The sequence below is a fragment of the Orycteropus afer genome, unplaced genomic scaffold (assembly GCF_000298275.1).
Source record: "Orycteropus afer afer isolate SDZICR_OR568_19922 unplaced genomic scaffold, OryAfe1.0 scaffold00043, whole genome shotgun sequence".
NCBI classification, from domain to species: Eukaryota; Metazoa; Chordata; class Mammalia; order Tubulidentata; family Orycteropodidae; genus Orycteropus; species Orycteropus afer.
Genome location: NW_006921630.1, coordinates 4,124,414 through 4,139,936, shown reverse-complemented (window position 1 = coordinate 4,139,936; position 15,523 = coordinate 4,124,414).

Here is a 15,523-nt window from a genome sequence, read left to right as displayed (position 1 = left end):
GCGGGATCGGGCAGTGTTTCGTTCTGCTGTGCATGGGGTCGCTATGAGTCGGAAACGACTCGACGGCACTTAACAACAACAACAACAACATTCTAAGCACTGGGAATATAATGACAAAGAAGACATGGTCTTGTTTGAAGAAGGAAGATACAATTTTTCTTTGTCCCCATGTACATTCTTTTGTTGCCCTGAACTTATGTTTTATCAGTTTTTGCTTGGAATAAGTGAGCTCTAACCATTTCTAAGTTATATATCAGTTTTGTTTTTAAAGGGTTCTACCTCTATATGGAGAGCTCTGGTAGCATAGTGCCTAAGGCACTTGACTGCTAACCAGAAGGCTGGCAGTTCAAACCCACCAGCCAATCTTCAGAAGGAAGGTTGGGCAATCTACTTCCGTAGTGATACTGCCTCGGAAACCCAAGGAGGAGTCACTATGAGTCGGGTCTGACTTGACAGCACATAACACCACCACCACCACCTCTATATGACTAGGCAGAGCTATTTTTTTTATTGATCTATTCTGTCAAAATATACATAACAAAACATTTGCTAATTTAAACATTTTTACATGAACAATTCTGTGATACTAATTTAGGTGTGCAACCATCACCTCTATCTGTTTGTAAACTTTTCATCACCCTTGAAGGAAACTCAGTGCCCTTTTAAGAAATACAACAGAACAAAACACTGTCTGGTCTTGCTCCATCCATGATTGGTTGCAGATTAAACCATTGTCATCCATCAGGTTTTCACTGGCTAATTTTTGAAGCTATAAGTTACAATATAAGGAGCCTTCCTGATGTAACGGTTAAGGGCTCAGCTGCTGACTGAAAGGTTGGCTGTTTGAGCCTACTCAGCAACTCCTTGGGAGAAAGACCTGGTGATCTACTTCCATAAAGAAAATAGCCAGAAAATCCTTGGCCAGTTCTACTCTGTCACACAGGTTCACTATGAATCAAAAATCAACTCATTGGCACCCAACAACAACAGGAGTCAATATTACTCCTTATCTGAAATAATAAACACACTGTGGTGGGAAATGTTCTCTGAGGATTAGTTTTTATATATGTAACATGGGCATGATGGTATCTTCTTCATATGTGAGGATTGATTCACTGAGCTAAATTACATGAAGTACCCAGCAGAGAGGAGGGTTCACAGAGAGCATTCGTCCACTGGATTGAATTTCCCATCTCCTGTGCCAGAGAACAGGACCAGCATGGGGACACTGAGGTCAAACCAAGAAGAAGGTAGCACAGCTCAGTGGTCCCATGACCCCTGGCGATGCTGTGGTGTGTGTCACAGTAGGAGGCACAATGGAGGGATATTTTTGATGTGCAGTAAGTGCCCAGTTACAAGCTTGAGAATAAAGAAATGCTGCACCATTTAAAAAAAATGATACTTTGATGCTACATAATATGCTGTTCTCATCTTTGAGGGAGGTTGAAGTCAGGGAACTATAACTGATTTTACCATCTAATTAGTCACTTGATCTTAATAGAAAAATGAGTGGGTCCTTTGGGTCTTTCTGTACTTATCTAGGTCATTTCAAGTTTTTTTTCTCACAGTAAATCACACCACTGATTCAGGTAGTAACATCTGGAATAAATATGCTTTCTCAAAAGGTCAGTATAGGCATCTTTAGAACAAGGACCCAGGCAAAGTATTACCACATTCCACTTCCAAAAACTATGATGATTTTTATCCCCCAGTAGGTAGCTAAAAGGAATTCTAGTAGTGTAGTGGTTATGGCTGGGCAATCCTACTTCCGTAGTGATACTGCCTCGGAAACCCAGGGAGGGGTCGCTATGAGTCAGGTTTGACTCAACGGCACATAACAACAACAACAACAACAGTGGTTATGGCATTTGGCTACCAAACAAAAGGTTGGTGGTTCAAACCCACCACCCACTCTGTGGAAGAAAGATGAGGCAGTAAAGATTTACAGCTTTGGAAACTCAATGGGGGTCACTATGTGTTGAAATCAATTCTATGGCAGTGAGTTTGATCTTTCAGAGTATGGAAGTGACAACAAAATTAGGGAAAGGATTCACTTGAAAGTTCATTGGGATCATTTTTTGGTGATTAAAACCTGCCATTTCCCTAACAATTTCCCCAATATGTTTTCAGAAAGTCCCTCATTCCCATGCCTTCACACAATAGGCAATACTTCCTGGATTCTGCAGCAATAAATAATCTCTTGCTGACTGCTGAGTAATGTGAGATCATCTTGGCTAGGCCCATTCTCAGATTCTGCTTTGACTTCTAAGTTTTCAAGACATATCCTGAGAGTAAAGGGTCTTCTTCATGGGATTTCTACTTAGGCTTTGGGGAAATTTAATTGCAGTGCCATGTATCTTTTCCAAAGACTTTGCCTGGGCATTCTTGCACTGGTGGTGGAACTCTATTCCCAGCTTCAATCACTACATGATGCCACACTTGTCATTGACACCCTGCCACCCCATTGGAAGTATTCACATCCCATCAAATAACTCTTCCATGTGACACATTCAAGATTTGCTGACCTGACCCTGTCTATCTACTCAACCACACTTTCTTTTTCCATCTACCATTTGTACTCTGCCTCTGCCAGGTCAGTTTTCTTTCTTTCTTTTTTATTTTTATTGTCCCATGAATATTGTGGCTGTGTTTAGGTTTTGGCTTGCACTCTTCCCCCACTTGATTAGCGCTTTCTTCACATTTTGTTTCATGACTTTAGTTGCAATCCCTTCAGTGTAACTGTACTCTCCCCACTTCCTCCCTGGGTTCCTTGTCTCCATTCGTCCTCCTTTCCTACCCCTTCCTGCCTTCTGAACTTTGTTTTTGAGCAAATGCTGCCCTTTTGGTCTCTTATGGTTGGTTGTTTTGAAGAGTCCAATCCTCATCGGTGTTATTATTTACTTTATAGACCTATTGTTTGGCTGAAAGTTGATCCCCAGGGATGGGCTCAGTTCTAGGTTTGAAGTGTGTTTAAGGGCCATAGTCTCAGGAGTTCCACAAGTCACTATCAGACCAATAACTTTGGTCTTTTTTCGTAATTTTGAATTTTGTTCTCCATTTTCCCCCCACTCTATACAAGACCTTCTATTGTGATCCTGATCAGAACCATCTAGTGGTAGCTAGACACCATCTGTTTCTTCTAATCTTAGGGTAATGGAGGCTGTGGCTTGTATGGTCTGTTAGTCCTTTGTACTGTTTGTTTCCTTTAGTCTTTAATATTCTCCACTCTACTTTGCTCCAGACAGAGAGACTACTAGTTGCATCTAGATGGCCTCTCACAAGCTTTTAAGACCCCAGTTGCTACTCACCTAAGTAAGGTGAGGTGTGCACTATATTATGCCAATCAACCTAGATGTCCCCTGAGACTACGGTTCAAATTTCCTTATTTTTAATCATCGATATTAATTCATCATTCATTTATTCAGTTTTGCGACAAATATTTACTAACAACTCTTATGATTTAGGCACCATTCTAGAACTCAGGAATAATAAGCTGGTTCTAGAACCATTCTAGAACTGTGATGAATAAGACAAAAAGTCTTTGTCCTCTTGGAGCTCTTATGCTAGTGTGGAAGGCAGAACATAATCCAATAAATAAAAAAGAAAATAATGTAACTTAAAATTAAAATTAAAACCAGTGCATGCAATGAGATAAAAATAAAACACACAATATGAGGGATAGAGTGTGACTATGTATGGAAGGCTGTTTTTAATATGGTAACCAGGGAAGACCTCTTTCAGGAGTCAACATCTGATATTTGAACAGAGATTGAATCATGAAAAGAAACCAGCCATGAACCAGCCCAAGAGAAGAGTGTTCTAATAAAGGGAACAGGAAGTGAAGTTTCTGACATAGGAATGGTTAAAGGTGTTCTAGAACAGCAGGAAGGTCTTCTAGAAGTTGAAGATGACAGGAGGAAGAGGTGAGAAATTGCATGGTTTTGAGGGAGAGAAGAATCAAGGATGACTCTTTATTCTTAATCCTGAGTGCCTGGATATATGAGGGCATTGTGTACCAGTAGTGAAAGCTTGGGGAGGGAAATAAATGTAGATTTGTGTGGGTAGAGGGGATGTCAGACTTGAAATAAGAGTTTGTTTTTGGACATGTTAAGTTTGAGAGCCCTTTAGACATCTAATTGTAGATATCAAGCAGACAGTTGGCCATATATGAATCTGGAACCCAACAAGAGGAGATATAAACTGGGATTCATTTAAAAGCAAGAACCCGGAGGAGATCACTTATGAAGGAGGTATAGATAGAGAAGAGGCTAGAGTCCTAAATGCCTGGGTGTTGGGATTTAGAAGTTAGGAAGGACGGACCAGCAGAGGAGGCTCAGAAGGTATAGCCATTGAGATGTCACATATTCATTCATATCCATGGTGTCTATGTGCTAATTGTTCCATGTGTGTCAGGCTTGTGGCAACCAAGAGTGCAAGCATCTTGTGAACACTTATGTCTCTCCACAGAACAGTAGTAGAGGTTCAAAGTGGTGTTTTTAAATATCTTTTTATTTTAATTTTGATAAAAAAAATATATACAGCAGAACATACACCCATTCATCAGCTTCTTTATGCACAATTCAATAATATTTGTTGTATTCTTCCTGGTGTGTCACCATTCTTGCTATCTCTCTCCATGTTGTTTTACCAGCATTGACTTTTATATTCACTGTCACCTGAACTTTTCATCTATGCTTTAGAGTTACTGTTGACAATTTGATCTCATATAGACAATTCTTTAAAAGAGTATAATTCTCATGTTGGACATTCTTCTCTAATTCAGCTAAATAGTTGTTTAGTTTAAAGATGACTTTAAGGGATAATTTCGGTTTATGATGTGAAGATTTTCCCAAAGTGATAGATTCAGTGGTTCCTCAAGTCTCAATAGGTCCAGTAAATCCAGTGTTTTGGTTCTCTAGTGGTGCTCTAAGAGAAAATACCACAAATGTATGGCTTTAACAAACAAATTGATTCTCTTACAGTTTAGGAGGCTAGAAGTCTGAGTTCAAAGTGCCAGCTCTAGGAGCTGGATGAAAGCTCCTTGACCTTGGGTTTCAGCTGTGCCTCTTGCTCCCAGCCCCCTGGAGCTGGAGGTGTCTCTTAACTCAGGCAGCTTCCGGCTGCTGAAGCTGATAAATCCAAGGTTGACAAGTGAAATGCACAGTCCCAAGATTATCCAGCAACACGACAGGCCACTAGTTCAAGTCCATTAACAGTCCCAAGATTGGCAGACAACATGGCAGACCATTGAGATGAAGACTCAAACAAAAGCAGGATATAGATGTGCCAAAAGCTCAAGACCTTTCTCAAAGCATTTTTTTTTTTTTTTTGCAGAAGGCAAAACGAATGAATTTAATGAGGCATTCACATGGCAGGAAACTACACTTTCAATATAAGAACACAAGTGTAAGAGCTACTTGCAGATATCATAATTAAAAGGCCTTCCAACTTAATTCATCTCCCCAATTATATCTGACATTTCTATAATTAAAAAAAAAATGAATTAAAAAATAATACCCAAAGCCAAAACCCACTGCCATTGAGTCAATTCTGACTCATAGCAACAGCTATAGGGTTTCCAAGGCTGCAAATCTTTATGGAAGCAGACTGCCTCATCTTTCTCACATGGAATGTCTGGTGGGTTGGAACTACCAAACCCTTTGGCCAGCAGCCCAAAGTCAAAGCATTTTCTTATAGATTGGAAGAAGACCACATCCCTAAGGCTGCTCACAGCAGATTCCACCATGGAGCTGATTACCAGTCTCAGCATGGGGAATAACTACATCCACTCAAAACCAGACCCAGCCAAGCTGGCACTTAACCTTAACTACCACAGTCAGGATTCTGTTAGAATTTGAAATTCTCTTCAACATTTTTTCCCCTTTTGATCAGGATTCAGCTATTGATTCCTTAATCAAAACAGTAATGATAGCTGGGCACCATGAAGTTCTTCTGGTCTCATGGCTATGGAGGCGGTAGTTTATAAAACCAGCTAGACATGTAGTCTAGCTCCTTCTCCAGTTCTTGGGTCTCCTTCATCCTCTGCTGCTCCAGGCAAATAGAAACCAAAAAATTATGTCTTGAATGGATGCTTAAAAGCAAGCTTTTAAGACCCAAGGAAATATTCACCAAACTAGGGAATGAAACCATAACTCTAAAAACAGTATTAGGGGAATTGACTGAACAGTCAGTCCCTCGAAGTGATGAGGTTCAAAGTGTTTAATCAGTGCCATGGAGGCCCTAGTCCCTGGGTGGTGCAAATGAGTAAGTGCTTGACTACTGTCCCAAAGCTTGGCAGTTTGAACCTATCCAGAGGCACCTGTAGTGCACAATTCTACTCTGGCACACATGAAGTTACCATGATTCAGAATCAATTCAATGGCAACTGGTTATAGTCTTGGCACAGTCCTCATTTACCATGCATTTCTTGCCATTCCAAACTCTCTCACAGAGCAAAGGAAGGACATCAACCAGGCAATGGGTGTATGTAGCATGTGACTATTTCCTTTCTCAAAGTCTTGATATGTGAGTTAGTTAAGAATTCTTACTTTATTTTACTGTTAGTAAACTCATGCATGGAGAGATTAACTGGTTTAGGAAAGCCCAAACTGAGTCAATAGTTAGCCTGAGGATATACTCCTGTGTTTAATTGAGGGCAGCCAGCATCTCAATTACCCGGAGTGCTATTACTGTTGTTTTTTAATAGCTAACATATAGACCATCTTCTAAGTGCCTTACAAATAATAACTCTTAATCCTCAAAACAACCCCATGTGATTGGGATCATAATCCCCATTTTATAGATGAGGAACCTGAGGTGTGAGAAAGTTTCACAGGTAGTAAAATGGCAGATTAGCCAGACTTCTGAATTTATGCCTCTAAACACAATACTATGTAGACTGCCGACAGAATTTCTGGGATTGGGGCTCAAGGGTCTGCATTTCGAAAACTCACTGCAAATTCCTATGCATACAAAAGGTTCATTGGATAACAAGTTCATTCTCTGAAACTCAGGGACATCTTAATATTGATTCTCTGCACTCCTAGGGCCAGTGTGGTGTGCCTTTTGATGTATGGCATGGCCCAGAGCTCTCAGAGAAGTTGATCCATGGATTATCCTTTGAAGGCCTCATGGATGGTCTCAAGAGTTTATGGGGTTGAAGAGAAATGGAGTCATAAAGATATTCTTTTAAAAATAATAACTCATTTCTCAGATGGGGAATAAAAAACATGTTGAATATACAAGACCTTTAGCTCACAGGAGATAACATTCAGTAAACTCACTTCTGTGAACAAGGAATTGTGATTTACTGTCACAGATCTCCACCCAGACCGACCTTGGAGTTTGCATCATTTGCACAACTGGTTTCACCTGTTTGCAACTGTTAAACTATTACTCATCAGTTCAGAGTTTGCTTAAGCTAATTTTCCCAGTAGTTTATCCTCTACTCATTTATCCCACAATAGAAATCAACAAAGGCTACACACCTGCTGTATATTGTCAAAGGAGAAAAAAATCTGAAAACAATCTGGCCTAGAAATGGGGTCATTACACTAGGGAGAACTGAAATCTGAGTCTTTTATCTTAAGGGAAAAAAAAGAGAGAGAGAGAGAAAGAGGAAAAAAAAAAAAAAACATAAATGGAGTGGAGAACAGGAAAAGGAAGGTTAGTGGCAGAATGATCTTTTAGGACTTAAAGCTTGGGTATGGGGTTGCAAGATTTAGCAAAACAAATAAAAAACAAAGCATCTAGTCAGATTTGAATTTCAGATAAACAATGAATAATTTTAGTATAAGTAAGCTCCATACAATATTTGAGACATACTAAAAATTGCTGTTTATCTGAAATTCAAATTTAACCAGGTGTCCAGTATTTTACCTGGCAACCTTACTTGAATTGTGCCTTTCAATCTCAGTTTGAAAAAACTCCATTTGGAAAACAGATGTCTTCAGAAAACTGGGTCATGGATTCAACAGCATAAAATACTTGCTAATTATGTTGCATAGTGTGATGGGATTATATATTTATTTAATGTAAATAAACTAGCAATAGTAACGACTGAATTTAGCTATTTTCATTTGAAAAATCATCCATTTTGGTTACTGGATGCAAGTTGGAATAAACTAAAAGTGGACAATATTGATTCAAATTCTTATGGATAATAAATCATCCATCTATTCATTCATTTACCTATTCTCTGCTTACTATTCATCTGTCTAAGGGCTTGTTGGTAGATGTATTTTATTAAATTTTATTTTAGTGATCAAAATAATTGCCATATATGGAGTCCCTAACCCAGTTTCTTAAATAATTCTGCCTGGTAATAATTTAAACTTAAAGAGATAATAAACCCAAAGAAAGACAAAACAAACCCCAAAAGAGAAAGCAGACTTGCCACCTCCTTGCCATCACCACCTATCCCAATCTGTCCAATTCTTATTTGTCCAATGTGACATTGAACTAGCATAATAAACAAATACAGAAGATAAAATAATACTGGCTTAGTATTGGGTTCCAGGATTGCCCTGGTAGGAAAAAAGAAGATGAAAGACAGTCTAAGTAAAAGCAGTTCATATGTGCTGGACTCTTAGGCTGAGAGAGGGTAAATCAAAGGTCAGGGGAAGATAAAGGAAGTTCATGGAAGGAGGTCTGACCATACTTGGTGAGGAAAATGTAAAGGTAGCAGAGAGATGAGAAGCGGGCAAATGCAAGGATGATGAGTGGTAGATGGATCAGTATTTGAAGGGCTGTCACATGGAAGAAAATGTTTTGTCTAGTTCCAGAGGATGAAACCAAGGCCAAGGAATGGACATAGTAGGAGAATTAACCAAAACCAGTTGCCATCAAGTCAACTCCAACTCCTGGTGACCCCATGTGTGTCAGAGTAGAACTATGTTTCATAGGGTTTTCAGTGACTGACATTTTAGAACTAGATCACCAGGGTTTTCTTCTGAGGTGCCTCTGGGTGGGCTCAAAACTCTAACCCTATGGTTAGCAGCCAGCGTGTTACCTAGCCGAGGACTCCACCTAAGCATTAGAGCTGACTTACGGTGGAATGGGCTATCACTGGAAATGGGAAAGAGGCTGGCTGACTGGGGGTCAGGCTTGGGGTAGAGAGGACTCCTGCCGTGGGTGAGGGGTAGACTACATGATCTCCAATGTCCTTTCTCATTTCTCATGTGTGTTTCTACCCAAATATGACAATGGGGCCCTTGTCTTTTTTATTTATTATTACAACCTCAGTGTCTAGGACAGTGCTTTTCACCCAGTAGGGAGATGCTTGTAAAGAAGGTGTGTTTTCTCTGGACCTTGGACTTGATGTGATAGGGAAAGGAAAATTCACTTAGATCAAACTGGCATGTAATGAGCACCTATATTTGGAGCAGGTTGGCAATGTTGTTAGGTGCTGTTGAGTCCATTCTGACTCATAGCCACCTATGTGCAACAGAACAAAATGCTGCCTGGTCCTGCGCCATCTGCACTATCCTCGCTATCTATGTTTGAGCCCATTTTTGCAGCCACTGTGTCAATCCATCTTGTTGAGGTCTTCCTTTTATTTGCTGACACTCTCCTTAACCAAGCATGATGTCCTTCTCCAAGGACTGTTCCCTTCTGATACCATGTCCAAGTATATGAGGTGAAGTCTCACCATCCTTGCTTCTAAGGATAATTCTAGCTTTACTTTTCCCAAGACAGTTTTGTTCACTCTTCTGGCAGTCCATGGTATATTCATTTTTTTTTTTTTTTTTTCCTCCAACACCATAATTCAAAGGCATTGATTCTTCTTCAGTCTTCCTCATTCATTGTTCAGCTCTCATATGCATATGAAACAATTGAAAATTAACATTGATTGAGTCAGGCACAGGCACACCTTAGTCCCCAAAGTGACATCTTTGTTTTTTAACATTTTAAAGAGGTCTTTTGCAGCACATTTGCCCAGTGCAATACATTGTTTTGTTTCTTGACTGCTGCTTCCATGGGTGTTGATGGTAGATCCAAATAAAACGAAATCCTTGACAATTTCAATCTTTTCTCAATTTATCATGATGTTGCTTATTGGTCCCAAACCAAAAAAAACAAACCCACTGCCATAGTGTTAATTCCAACTCATAGTCAACTTCTATAGGACAGAATAGAACTGCTCCAGAGGGTTTCCAAAGCTGTAAATCTTCATAGAAGCAGACTGCCTCATCTTTCTCCTGCTGAGCAGCTGCTGAGTTCAAACTGCCAACCTTTTGGTTAGCAGCTAAATATTTCACCCACTGCACCACCAGAGCTCCTTTTATAGGTCCAGTTGTGAGGATTTTTGTTTTCTTTATGTTGAGGTGTAATCCACACTGAAGGCCATGGTCTTTGATCTTTATCAAGTCCTCTTTGCTTTCAGCAAGCAAGGTTGTGTCACATGCACATCACAGGTTGTTAATGGTTCTTCCTCCAATCCTGATGCTGCATTCTTCTTCACATAGTCCAGCTTCTCAGATTATTTGCTCAGCATCCAGATTGAAAGGATCAATCCTGACACGTATTTTTCTGATTTTAAACTATGCAAATCCCCAGTTAATTCTTGTTAAAATATAGATTCTGATTCATTTATATCAGATTATATCATTATATTCTGATTCAGTAGATCTGGGGTAGAAATGCAAATAGTTTAAACCTTGTTCTGTTCTAATGAGTGCCTCTTGGTCTGTGTACAGATTCTTCATGAGTACAATTAAGTGTTCTGGAATTCCCATTCTTCACAATGTTATCCATAATTTATTATGAGTCACATGGTCCAAAGCCTTTGCCAAGTCAATAAAACACAGGTAAACATCTTTCTGATATTCCTTGCTTTCAGCCAAGAGCCATCTGACATCAGCAATGATCTCTCTCATTCCATGTCCTCTTCTGAATCAGCTTGAATTTCTGGCAGTTCCCTGTCGATGTACCGCTGCAATCGTTTTTAAAATAACTTCACCAAAATTTTACTTATGTGTGATATTTATGATTAAAAGAGAGAGAGATCTAGCATGGCCAAAATAGCAGCATCTGCACTAGTGGCCTGATCAGAGGACCCACTAACCCAGCGCTGGCAGCTGGGACCACGCTATGGGCCAAGCAATTTGCAAGGTATGGTGCTGCCTCCGAGGTGGCTGCGAGATCACTGTGGCCATCACTGGAGCAGCTGCTTGAGCTGGAGGCCAAGGAGTGTACATAGTGCCCCAGCCTAGTGTCCATGCAGGAGTTATGAAGACCGGACAAGATCCCCAGTTGATTCTTGTTAAAATGTAGATTCTGATTCATTTATATCAGATTACACCACTGTATTCTGATTCAGTATATCTGGGGTAGAAATCAAATTCTCAGCAGGGGGTTGAATCGGAATGTTAACCATTTTCACCACCCCAGGACTCCAGGGATAATGATCGAAAAAACTGCACTGCCATGGAGTTGCTTCTGACTGATAGTGAGCCCCACAAGGTTTCCAAGGCTGTAAATGTTTATGGACGCAGACTGCCTCATCTTTCTGACATAGAGTGGTGGTCGGTGGGTTCATACTGCAGACCTTTTGGTTAGCAGCCCAAAGCTTTAACCACAACACCATCATAGTATTTCTCCTGTAAGGCTGTTCGAAGACTAAATGAGTGAACATAAGCAGTACTCAGAGCTATGGCTATCTATATCAGCTGTCAGTAAGGGATAGTCATTATTACAAGAGCTATCAGGGGCAGACTACACAAGAAGAAGGTAAGCATGGGCTACTTGCACTTACTTAATAATCTGTAGTGAACAATTTCATATGGGTTTCATCATCTTTGTCCAAAAATCCACCAACATCATATAGTGAGCCCGTTGTTCCAGGGCTCCCCTGGACCTATTAAACCTAAATGATTGAGGTAAGGGAGACCTCAGGAATCTGCCTTGATTTAAAAAAAAAAAAAAGGTGTCTCACAGCTCAGAGGGCAGGAATGCATAGGAAAGATTACAGGGAAAGGGTAACTACAGGGAGGAAATGGGAAGCGAGCTGTTATATTAAGGGATTACAATCAATGTCATGAAACAAAATGTGTATGAATCGTTATGTGGAAAATGAATTTGCTTCATAAACTTTCACTCAAATCACAATTTAAAAAATGATCTCAGGTTATCCTTTGAAAACAAAAGTCTGAGCACCACAGAGCCAAGTGTACATGTGTCAGGAAGAGAGAAGGATGCAAAAAAAGAAGGCATATAAATCACCTCCTGGCTGGCCACTGGCTAAAACTAAGATCCCCTCATTAATGAGTGGTTCCTTTGAAACACAGAACTCAAGAACTGTGATGTTCTTGAAGCCAATGTAACCTCCAAACATCACAAGATTAGTTGAAAATATTCAAGTGGGATTGGCCACAATCTTGTTTCCTTGTCTGTTAACTGAACTCTTCCATGACCTTACCCTGAACATCCAGAGCATACAGGGATCTCATGTGAGTTGACAACCATCGTGAGTTCTTTCAGGGATTTCTTGATGACATCATTTTCCTTGGCTTGGATACATTGAAGGCAGAGGATGAGAGTTGGAGGCAGACTCAGACGTGGAGAAAAGTAAAAGAATATGGTTCATTTAAAGCAGAGGGCTGGTAATTCTGTCACCAAGGTGCCCCATGCCCAGCCTGGCCTTTGTCTCAATGAAGTGGGGAAGCCACACTGATACAGGCCAGAACCCCAGCACTGTGAGACATTCAGGGGTGCCAGCAAACCTTAGGCCTTTGTATCTCAAAGATGCCTTTCCAGAGCTTGGGGAAGGGGATTATATTGGACTTCAGAGTTACAGAATTTGGCCACACGTGCCTTTCAGGATGCTAGAGAGGCATACCTGGAGAGTTTATTTAAAGAAAGCCACCTGTGTGCCATCCAAAAGGATCATTTTCTTACCCAAAGACCTCTTATGCCTGGTCTTGTACATATCGGGTTGTTGTTGTTGTTAGGTGCCGTCAAGTCGGACCTGAATCATAGTGACCCCTCCTTGGGTTTCCGAGGCAGTATCACTACAGAAGTAGATTGCCCCATCTTCCTTCCGAGAAGTGGCTGGTGGGTTTGAACCACCAGCCTTACAAGGTGGAGTCAAGCAAGTTTTAATGGTGTCATTTAAACCACTTCTAATGACTCACTGCCACTGAGTCGATTCTGACTCATAGGGACCCCTCCTTGCGTTTCCGAGGCAGTACCTCTACAGAAGCAGGTTGCCCAGTCTTCCTCCCGAGGAGCGGCTGGTGGGTTTGAACTGCCAGCCTTCTGGTTAGCAGTCAAATGCCTTAGGCACTACACCACCAGAGCTCCCAATGGTGCTTTGCACTCAATCCTATAAACTACTTTGATTTTTTAACTTGTGACTATTTGTAAGGAATTATTTTGATAAAATATTGCCTTTTTTACTTAAATAATTCCATTTTTTTGCTCGGGACAAGTTAGGAGTGACCTTCAAAGAATGTGACGTTGCTCGGGAGTGACAGGTTGCTAACATGCAGGGGTGGGTGATGTTTCTCTTCATGGTGCATGTTTCTGTAGCGAAGTGCCTTGGGTGGCTATGAAGGTCCTACAATTGCTATAAATGGGGTCCTTGTGCAATAAAAATGGTTTCTGACTTGATTCCAGCATTTAACAACTGGGGCTCAGTCCAGCCATATATCACTGTACAGAACGTGTGTGTTCTTCTCTTTCAACTCCCCCAAGGGTACAAATGTAAGTCTTACTTAAGTGTAACTTGCACTTTCTTTTGGGAGAGAGAGGAAAGTAAACCTGGCAGCTTTAGTATCAGAGTTTGTAATAGCCATTTTATATATTGTGGGGTCAGCATCTTAATATTCCTTTGCCTTCAAAGAGAAGAGCACCAGAAGCATCATGAAGCATGGTTTGTGTGCATATGTGTGTGTGTGTCGGGGGGGTGCTTATGAGTATATTAAGCAAAACTATTTACCTCTTAGCTTTGTTTATCCTCGTTACACATGCTCATTCTAAACACTTCCAAGATCATAGACAAGAGGGTTAAGAGTTTAAATATTCTTGAAAAATTTAGATACACAATCACACGGATGATCAAGAAACTGCTTTCCATAAAAGGCTAGGGAACATGCAAATCCCTGGGAAACACATTCCCCGTGGGAGGGATGAGATAAATGCTTGTAATAGGATGTCTTAGCTATCCACAAAGACAAGATCCAAACAGTGGAAAGCAACAGCGAACTGGGACGCAACAGCGGAGGGGAGTTAGCCGTTGCCCTTGTCTGCAAACTAGAAGCCAGGAGACTTACCGAGCGCCTCATGCAGACACATCTGTCCCTGCTTAAATCCGATTTTCTTACCATCTGTTCCTTTTCTCCAGCCTTGGCTGTAAACAAAGTTTATGCACAGCGACGCATTGTGTTACCAAGACAGCGCTCCTCGCTCCTCTGAAACAAAGTCCATTCTGGAGTGAAAGACTCGGCCTCATCATTATCATTTTCCCTGAAAATATAAATTGTGAGAGGGCTGAAAGTAATTTTAGAATTTGGATTCTAATTTCACTTGATAAACGTGGTGTGACATAAATATCTGATTTTGTAAATTCTACAAGGAAACATCTAAATGAATTGGAATGATTTAGCTCGTAGAAAAGGATTGCATTTGCACTCTGGAATTGTATGGACCTTGAGGGTTGGGTTAGGGGGAGGAGGTGGACCTACACGTCCATAAATCAGCCAAAGAGGACCTGACACAGCAGCTGCAGAAGTTTTGGTTGGATGTGAGAGATTCCCTGCCTCCAAGGTTACAATTTTATATGGAGTCTTTAGGTGAAGGGGTGGGAGAAGTAGAAGATGACTTACATCTAAAAAGATGAGACTTGTATCTAAAAAGTAAAGTTGGGGCTCTGAGAATGTGTGGGAATAGCCAACCATCTGCCAGCTGTGGGGTGGGACCAGATGACCTCTGGCTTCCAGTTCTGGTTTTTACAACTATATAATATTTATAATGCACTCTCCCTGGGTGAAGTCTGGAGCACAACACATCTTTGAATGGATTTGGTTAATCCTTTTACTGTCCCATGAGTAACTGGAGATACAGAGAGGAGCAAACAGAAAAAAAAAAAAAATCCACATTTTAAATGGGTCACTGCCACAGCAAAGAAAATAACATTCACGTTGCTGAGGAGCATAAGGAAAAGTAAACACTGTGATTCTTCTTTACTGATTTTAGCTACTGTTGAGAGTCCTCTGTGGCAGGGGAAGGGACTGGTATGTGGCAGGGGTGAGGGGAGTGGGGACATAGGCAGGGTGAGGGAGCTAACTTTTGGCTAGTCCAGCTGAGGGGCTAGTGTCTTACAGGGATGATGGAGAAAGTTTCTCATTGTCAAAGAGAATTAGAAATATGGGAAAGGAAAAAGCTAGAATAAACTCCGTGATGTTCCATTGGCAGTAGAAGTATCAGTGTGAACTCACAGCTTTAAATAAACCAAAACTAAACCTACTTACTGCTGATTCCCACTCATAGCGACCCTATAGGACAGAGTAGAACTGCCCCATAG